Source organism: Sturnus vulgaris, chromosome 4 (assembly GCF_052056855.1).
Source record: "Sturnus vulgaris isolate bStuVul1 chromosome 4, bStuVul1.hap1, whole genome shotgun sequence".
Taxonomy (NCBI): domain Eukaryota; kingdom Metazoa; phylum Chordata; class Aves; order Passeriformes; family Sturnidae; genus Sturnus; species Sturnus vulgaris.
The window spans coordinates 34,578,351-34,588,056 of record NC_142246.1 but is presented as its reverse complement, the minus strand read 5'-3'; the positions used below and the strand labels follow the sequence as shown (position 1 = coordinate 34,588,056).

Below are 9,706 nucleotides of genomic sequence, written 5' to 3'. Positions count from 1 at the left end.
TGTCAAATTTTTACTTGAATATTCAGAACACACATTCAAAATTAATTTAGAAGTGTGTGGGAATGTGCTATAATTTATCTTAGTGGAACAACAAAATAAAACCCAAACTACAGAAGAACTCAACAAATTCTTTTCCGTAGGAAAGCTTATTAAAAATGTATCAAGCACACTTACGGGTGAGCAAAATTCAGAGTGTACACAGTATTGTCTAAACATAGGCAGTGCTTTAGTTATTTAACTTATTGAATTGCCACTGCTGTAGAAAAGGCAGGTATGCTTTATAATTTTTTACTATAAAATCAGCTTCAAACCACATGACTATCTTTCAGTGATTAGCCATGTGGTATGATTGTACTATGAAAAGGTGCTAACACTATTCATCTTTTAATACTAAGGTTTTAGGTGAATCTTCTTAACAGAGAAATGGCAGAGTAGAGAGACCTCTTGGCACTGAGCAGCAGAGCCTGACTTAGAGGTGGGATGAACTGTGGAGTTAGGAATATTGAAGGGGAAAGTGAAGCAAGAGTTCCTCTGTTTTGGCAGAAGGCCCATTTGACTGGTTCAACCACATATGGAGCGAAGTCAGAGACCAAAACCTGTGTGGTCTTTCACTCCTACCTGTATTATCTCCATCTGCATTTTAGATCATCCAAGAATTTAGCTGCAGTCCAACTGCTGTGAGCTCAAATAAAACAGGCTTTAATCTCAGGTTACGAGTAAATGCAACTGCAGATTTCACTACAGTATAAAATGACTTATGTGTAAGTGCTGCTGACTGATCTGTACTTCAGGTGGATTCCAGACAACTCCAAAGATACAGTACTCAAAGGGGCCTTGCCATAGAAGCTTGAGCATCACATTCCTCAGAGATACTTATTCATATAGCTATAAATCTAGAAAGGATTAAATAAAATCTAAATCCACATGTTTTCTACAGAAGTGTAGGGTAGATGATTTTTTCTGTCTGTATTCTTTAAACATAACTTCTTTTATTCTGTCACAGTACTCATGACAACAGTGACAATAATGATTTGATGTGCAAAAAATCCTTCATAATTTATAGAAACAAGGACACTGAAGTATGGAAAAGACCACCTGAAATGGGGAAAACTGGGAAACGCATTTTAAGCTTTATTCAGAAAACAATGCAACACAACACAGGGATCACCAGCTTTGTTACCTGCCCCCAGTTAAGTAGCATTTGCAAGGTGCTTTTGTTCCAGCTAGTTGACTTGAAAAGCACAGTATTGGCTTAGGCTAACATTATTTCAAACATAAGGCAATATCCATTAAGAACAACTAGAGAAAAAATTAATGCATAACTCTCATAAAAATAATTCACACTACATTTCTCAAACTGTAATTCTATACCAACAGAACCCCAAAGATTTTAATAAAAAAGAAAAAAATCCAAGCATTTATTAATTTATTAAATATGTTCTAGAATTTCAGGATTATCTAAACATAAAAATGAAAATTTTGAAATGTCTTCACAAAAACCACTCAATTTACAAGTTACAATACAAGTTAAAATTTAAATTGCAATTTTAAATCTAGCCTACATTTGAAGAGCAACTTTGCAATATAAAAGTTAAACTCATTATTATTATAGCAATACTGAGCCTACGAAAGTGAAAATACATTTAACTCAATGCTCCACTCAAGGCTGTTGGGAAGTTTCTTAAGGATGGTACTTTCACATGAAGTGGTCTTGAATATAACTAACTTGCTTTAATTATAACTGAAAAATAACATTTAAGTCAATACTTGGCCTTGTAGAGAATAAAAGTAAAAAATGCACTCAACAGTAGAATGTACAAACAAGCTTAAAATCCATTTGTATGAACAAGAAATTAGAAAAACAATGCACTTGCTTTTTCTCTTTACCTTACTGTACACAAAATATTTTATTTATCCTTTGCTTCTCTGGCAGCTTATGTTAGTTGCACTGTATTGCCATTTCTCAGCTTCTTTCCAAGGTTTAATCATCACCTACTATTTCAATGCCATACAGTTTCACCTAGAAATCCATTAATGTCTCATACTATATTTCACTAGAAAAACAGAATATACTTATATTTAATCAGTCTAAAATCACCTAATGGGACAAAGCTTTGCAATACGAAATAAAAACCCTTCTACAAACGCAAGCTTTCAGCAAATGCATTTCTTAAAAACATGAACTGACTTCAAGTAGACCAGAACAAATATATCTAATGTTATCATATCCCTTTCTTTTCCCATTAATTACTCAGGATTACTATAAGTAATTTAAACCAGTGCCAGATGCCAAAAGTAGCAACAATTTACACAAGAAGTTCACAATAAGGACAGAAAGTTTCAGAAAGTTACCTTTGAAACTTTTATATCTTTATGAGACATGGAATCACTGAAAAGGAATTAAAAGTCTAAAAAAACACCATCACATAAACACACCAGAAAATATGTTTTCCTTTTGCAGGGGAAATGCACTAAATTTGTAGTCTTGACATTAGCTACTAAAGGTTCTTGGATTCCCAGAGAGGCCAACCTGACAAAGATCAGGTGATTGAAGCAAGGTGTAACCATACAAAATATCCCTCTACAGCCTGACTTGGCACTTTTGGACATGGCAATGCAGAATGAGATAGAAACATAGAAAAAACTTTCAGATATGCAGATATTACAGTACCTACAGAAGTTTCAACTATTTATATTTTACTAATTATAATTTGATAAACTAGATAGAGGAATTATTAATTGATTGAAACAAAAGGAGAAAAGCAGCTATGGGGCAAAATAGAAGGTGGAATTCAGGTGAGGGGAATAAAACCCTGAAACTATAGTGCATGTAAGGAGGTTCCCCTCTGCCCCCTCCTCCCCAAAAAAACCTGGCACGACTACTATCCTAAAACTTTATTTAACAGATCTCAGGTGATGCTAGTTTAAATATAATACATTAGGTACTCCTGAACTCAGTCCCTGATTACCAGTTGCAATTCCAACAGCTTTTGTTTCCTCCTCATTGCTCTACACAAACTACATACCTAGAACACATTACTTTAAAATTCAGTTTAAAGCATTATTCACTGCACATGGGGGATTAACTTAATTTAATTTTTTGTTATACAAACACATGAAGCACATGAAAAAATTCAAGCACTTGAGCTTTGTTCCGAAAATCTCTAGAAGACAGATAAAGCATATTTTTCATATATCCATTTAGCTTTATCTATTGTGAAATTGATATTGTATGCAGGACTGACAGCTTTAATAGTAATAAATATTGGAAAAAAACATTCCTGAGATAGCACTATTAATCAAGTTACACTCTTCTATTTTGTCAAAAATACTAGTCATTGTGTTAATTGCAAGGTTTCAGGTGACAATCAGCTAGCTGGCTCTGCTGATTGAGACGAGTTTTTTAATGACAGTTTACGTGATTATACCCACTCTATATTTAGAGCTTGTTTGGGCTGCTTGATTGAAAAAGTAAGAGAGAAAAAACCTTGTAACTGAGGTTGGGATTGTTTCCTAGGAACAAGAATGACTGGGAGAACACACAAAATCTGCAGCTCTTGGATTCTACTTCTTTAGTGGCAGAATTGCAGGCTTATCCACCAACTGGCAGCAGGCTGCATCTGCTCATGATGAGTGAGTCAAGAACCAGCCAATATACAGTGCTAAGTGCTAAAAAAGCAAAACTACATCAACTTTGAAAATGAAAGTATACCCAACTGAAACTATGTATTTAAAATCAAGGGTATCTGTAATTACCTTGCTTTACTAAAAGCTGCTAAGTTAGAGAATACTGTACATATCCACTGAAAATATTATTTCCTAGATACGACAAATAATAAAGGAATTTTGCATGGCAAACGAACAGTAAGGTCAAAAGAAATGACTGTCAATTGCTCTGCTCTTTATGTCCATTCACCTATAATTTTGCCACCATGATAAGTAGATTATAGTAGTGGTAATTTATTCTATAATTTATTTGCAGGTCTGCCAGATAACCCTAACTCTCTTGTCTGGTACAAAAGCAATTCCAGCAATTTGTTTGGGTCAACTAAAACTATAATTTTTCCAGAAGTTTTGGAAGTCTTCATAGAGGTGGGAGTTTGAGGCAGTCAAGATGCAGGAAAATATGTACTTAGATTGCAGAAGAAAATAAAACAAAGTCCCACTTATTCCCTGCAATAAGAATGAATGAATGAATAAATAATAATGAATAAATATAGCTGTTTCAGTTATAAAATATCCTGAAACATAAATATCATGTGCTTGGCCATATGATTAAGACAGATGGCAGTCACAGTCTCTCACCTAAATCAGTGTGCACTTTTCTCTTCAGGCTGTAACACTGCTTTACCAGATAGCTCACCCTGAAGCATCATTGCCCAACACGTTTCCATAACCCTGTTAAGTAAGGCTAAAGTAAACATTCTTGGATGTAAGAAAGATTGACTGATCGTTAATTAATTACTGAGATTACAATGATATCTGCTAAATTGTTCTCCTGTGGACAGCCTGCTAACATTACCAGAACATCATTACAAATACTGAAATTTGTTAACTGTAAATTCAACATGTGGGATGGCAGACCTGAAACTGCGATTGCATAAAGAAAAGGGTACTGCCTAGGCTGGTAGTCTCACATATTTGGTTTGAGAATAAAATTTACTCATTCTATGAGAAAAGAGTGCCTAGATTGTAATTCTGAGGCATGAGATATATATGCTGTTAGTCGTTCACTATTAAGTCATAACATTATTGGGAACAGAGACTTGCTAAAATGAAAATGTCGTAAGTGGGAGGCTAAAGAACCACACTGACAGCAAATTCTTGTTGTCATAATTTTACCAGAAAGTTGCCTTAATGCCTTATTAGTGAATCACTCAGGAATTTGGTCTGTTTTCTGAGCTCTGCTGGTATTCAAGGAATGCTTACCACATGCTTACCATCTGTTGGGAGGAAAGGGTTAAAACCAGAAGACGTGAAGAGGAGGGAATAGTTTTGCTCAAAGTGACCTTGCAGCTGGGATTGTTAAAGATGCCAGTGTGGGAAAAAAATATGTCCATTTATTATGTCTAGTATGGTTTATCCTCTGCCTGTTTTAAGTGGATTCTTGTAAACATAACACACAGAGATGCACAAAGCCTTCTGTAGGAGTGAGGCAGGCAGAGATCCTCCTGGTGCCCAGGAAGATGAGCTAAGCCCAAGAAATCTGTGTCCCTGTGTGTCTCTGCTGCCCTGTGTTGTGAAAAATGTAATTATATAAATCTACTCTGCATTTTAACTGTGGCTTGGTGGTTGCCTTGGTTACCTGTATGTGTTGATTCACACATTACTTAACCAGCACTGATAGAAACAAACGTGTCAGGATGTGTATCCTTGTGGAATCTTCTATCTTCCTAAAGAAGCAGATCTTCACGTGCTCTCTTCCTCATCATCTCACATTTCTTACTGAAACTGTTCCACTTAGTATATAAATGAATTGCTACTTATTAAAGGAAAATGGGGAGAAAAAGATTCTTTGGCCTCAGCATTCTAGGATAATTAGGCAGGTTATTATTTGAACATGGATTTTCGTGCTCCACATAAAATAGCACAGTCATTAGGAGAAATGGAACAAGCCACAGATGCACAAATTCCCTGCCTGCTGAGCAGCACTCAGTGTGCATGCAGGTCCATCCAACAAGGCTTTGGGGTTGAGTTTGAGGGGCCGTTATCTTATTAGCAGTGGAACCCACTGGTTTTATGCAGAAAAACAGTATATACTGTATATGCTGTGAGAAATACTTTAGAGGCACTTACATGAGATAGTCTATTGGATGACCATGTTGCCTCAACTTTTAGTATGTATTTGAAGTTCTTCCCAAATGCCAAACCTGGAGAAATCATAGGTACAAAGCAGAACATAATGGTTAAATTCAACACTGATTGGCATATTATTAGTAGCTGCCTGACCAAAGGGCAAAACTTAAAAATGACAGTTGGAACATTTATCTGGCATTAGCACTTACATTTCTCATAGTGAGGCACTACATTATTGTTATAAAACTATAACTTTATGCAAGATCAAACTTGTATTCCCAAGTCTGAAAGAGTCTTGATTTCTCAAATTAAGTTACAGGGTTATGGCTCTATTCTTGAATGTGCCTGCAGATGTTATCTTAGCTCCACTGAGCATATTGGTGATTGTCTCTTCCCTAAAACTCTTTTGTGATTCAGTAACCAGACATCCCTGTGACAGAACTCCCCAAGAATCCAATCTCATAGTCTGTCCAAACACAGCAGTGTTAACACAAAGCACATCTCACAGTGACTTTCAATTAAATAGCCAGTCAAGGAGACTGAATTCATAGTGCTCACATTTTCATAAAGCATTGTAGTAGCAGCAGCTGTTCGGAAGTTGTTAAAGCCTCCTCAGTCAGCAGAAATTCAAATTCACATTTTAACAAAGAGAAGGTGATCCGAAAGTTATATGGAGTTATACTCTACTTTCCCACCCTGAAAATGGGAAACCTGTGGTATTTAATTAAGTATTTACATGACAGAAGAGAGAATAAGGGAAACATGACAATAGCCTGTTGATAAAGAAATAAAAGAACACTAGATGCCCGTCCTGATTTTTCATATCTTTTACTGAATTTTATTGGAGGAAAAACAGTACAAGGGCCTCTAGCCTGAGGGTTGAATCATGAAACCTGCAGAGTGACAGGCACCTTACTTCAATCTGTAGGAAAATTTAGAAGAGTGTTCTTTTGCCAAACTAAGAATGTGCTGTCACCAGCTGGATAATTTCCCGTGCTCCTCAGTGCCCTACTGCATATTCCTGCATTCTACCTTTTGTTGGTATTAGCAACTGTGTAGCCCTAAAGTAAAACACAACAGCTTGCTTATATTCTGAAAAAGAAAAAAAATTATTTGTTTTTAGCCAGACAGCAAGCTGATCGATTTTGTGGAGCTGCACAATTACTAGAACCAACTGCATAACTGAAGAGAGAACACATACTTCAGGATGTGGGTAGTACCACCCTTTTTGAGCAGTAAAATCTTTCTTCAGCTGAAACCATCCTTGAATGATGGATAAAATATAACTTTGTCTTCAGCCCTTCATTATTAATTGTTAATTGTTATTAATACTTAATTGTTCCTTGTCCAATACAGTTGCTTTTGGTGTTTGGATTATTTTAGCACTGCTGTAACTATGATTCCTGGAGCTCAAATGCTTACAGGAATGATGATGGAATGTTATACATACCTGATGCATGCTCCCTCAGCAAGCCATGCAGCCTTTCCCTGCAGCTCTTAGATTGGAAGTTGGGAACCCCACTGCAGAGTTGATGGAATGGGGTGCAGGCAACTGCTATTCTCAGTGCCAAATGCAGAGGGAGGTCATAGAGGCTGAACTGTTGGATCTGGAATGAAGCATACACCAGTCTGCCAGTCTGGTATAGGAACAGTAACCTCCAGCACAGAGACACAGCAGGCAGGGAGAAGCAGCACTGCAGAAATCAGTTATTGGCTGGTAACACCCTTAAGCTCACACAGCAAAGTGATATTACCCCTAAAGACCCATTTTTGGGGCTAGTGCTTTCACTAAGCACTAACAAAACCTGTCGTAACTCTAGCTGAGAAGTGAGATCACAGGACTTTTCATGTTGGCAGATTTGTAAGGATGGGTACAGATGGAATGTCAAAAGCTACAGTTCATTTACACTGCAGCTACTCCAGTGTAGTTTATTTTCTATTCTATAACAAACAAATTAGTCTTCAGTAACAATCAGATTAGCAAAATACACTTGACTGCATATGAATTAAACTTGTTTATAATAATTTATACATCCACCCTTTTAAACTATATTTTGCTACGTCTATTACTGGAAATCCTTCATATCTAAAGAAATGATTACACAAGGAAAATAGGAAACTGCCAGTTCTACATTGCTACCAAAGCTCAGGAAAAATGCTGCAGATAAAAAATATTAATTTATGGGAAGTTTCAGTTCCTTTGTATTTCTCTATGTATCAGCCTGCCAACCCAACCATAAATCTCACTGATGATACATGATTATTTGTCTTGGAATTTTTCTTGTTAACAATGTCTATCCAGGAGTAGCATTAAGCTAGCAGCATAAATGTTTTTATTTTCAAAAAGCCTGTCACACCGTATTTAATAAATAACCACATATGCCATCAAGCATCTACTTATGAACAATAAGCATTCATAATCTCACTAAGTATAATTCTAAACCTGTACTGCTGCAATACTGTAATCTACTGCTTCAGTAATTATGCCACCTTTAAAAGGTCGTATCATATAGAACTGAATCCTCCCTGCCAAATACTGTGTGACAAAATTATACTACAACACAACATCATGCATGAAGAACACTTCAAAAAGAAAACTAAGCAACACTTGAACCTGGATGGGCATAGCCAGAATGTGTCAAGAAAGCTGTTATGACAGATCTGCTGACAGCAAAGACAGCAAAATTAATATAAAGAAAACATTTATAAACTGACAAATTACAGATCTGAAGAAAGTATAAAGTACCATTAATGACAGAACAGGAAAAACACCACTGGAATTATTCTGATAATAAGGGAAAAATACCTTTTTCCTGTTTGGGAAGATTAGGTCTACAACAATCTTTCTATACTTGAATTGGAAAAATAACAAGTTTGGGTCTTCCCACCTGTATAAAAGAATATTCAAAAAAAACCAAGGCCACAGGATTTCTCACTAAATTGAATTTCTTATTTCTCCAAGTCTTTAAATGATAAATGTTTAGAAATCAGAAACCCAACTTTCCAACTACATTCAAGTGGCAAAGTCCACTACTTTCTGTATAATTCCACAACACCAGCAATCAAAATCATAACATAGCAACAAACAGAATTTGGGTCAAAATGTATTTCAGAGTCTGTCTGGCAAGTATGCAAAGGGTGAAAATATGAAACTTCCTGTTCATGTAATACATAACAGGTTTTTTTCTATATAGAACAACAAAATCACTATTTCTAACCAATAAAACTCCCTGACATATACAATACAATTAGTTCTGTAAAGCTCTACCTAGAAAAAGTATAATCAAAACTTCTTGTAAAGCTTTTTCCCTATCTTATTAAGAAGAAGAAAAAAAGTCACTAGTAGCAGGGATTTCTTGAACTGGCACCCTTTGAAGTTGCTATTGCTTTTATTTCACCCCCACCTGTTTTATTACACCCTCAGCTGTCACTGTAAAGGTAAGAGCTAATCACACCAAGACGGCTCTGCACCAGCAGCTGTATTTACTTACGTTGATTCCAACTGTCAGGGGAAAAAAAGAAAATGAAAACACAGCTAAGGTTGTCAAACGTACAAACATAAATGTTTGCTTCTGACTCAGCAGCTTAAACAATAACAATATTCGTCACAAAATCCTGAGATTCAGTCATTTCTTCTCCATGAATATTCCAGTTTTTGCTATAAATTTAATGGAGTTTATGTGGAGGAATGAACAGACTCTCCAGTGAAAACATTTGTACTTCAGTGCTTAATATGTGACATACCTGCTGCATATTGGAGCTGAAGTAAATTTAACTGTATAACTGATATTTCTTCATGCACACAGACTATAGATAATAGCACAGAAATCCTGCACACATTCTGTGTTTCAGAACAAAAATGAACAGCACTGTTAACGAGTTACAACAGTCACGTGAAACTAAACTCAAA

At 36.0% G+C, this 9,706-nt stretch overlaps 1 long non-coding RNA gene across 1 annotated transcript; it reads right to left on the bottom strand.

The window, feature by feature from the left end:
* Positions 1-4,059: 4,059 nt before the first annotated feature.
* On the bottom strand, positions 4,060-7,385 carry LOC148223936 (uncharacterized). Its single transcript, XR_015803142.1, has 3 exons — positions 7,247-7,385; positions 5,797-5,870; positions 4,060-4,173 (listed from the first exon to the last, which is right to left on the bottom strand). It is a non-coding gene; the product is annotated as an uncharacterized LOC148223936 (long non-coding RNA).
* Positions 7,386-9,706: the final 2,321 nt, after the last annotated feature.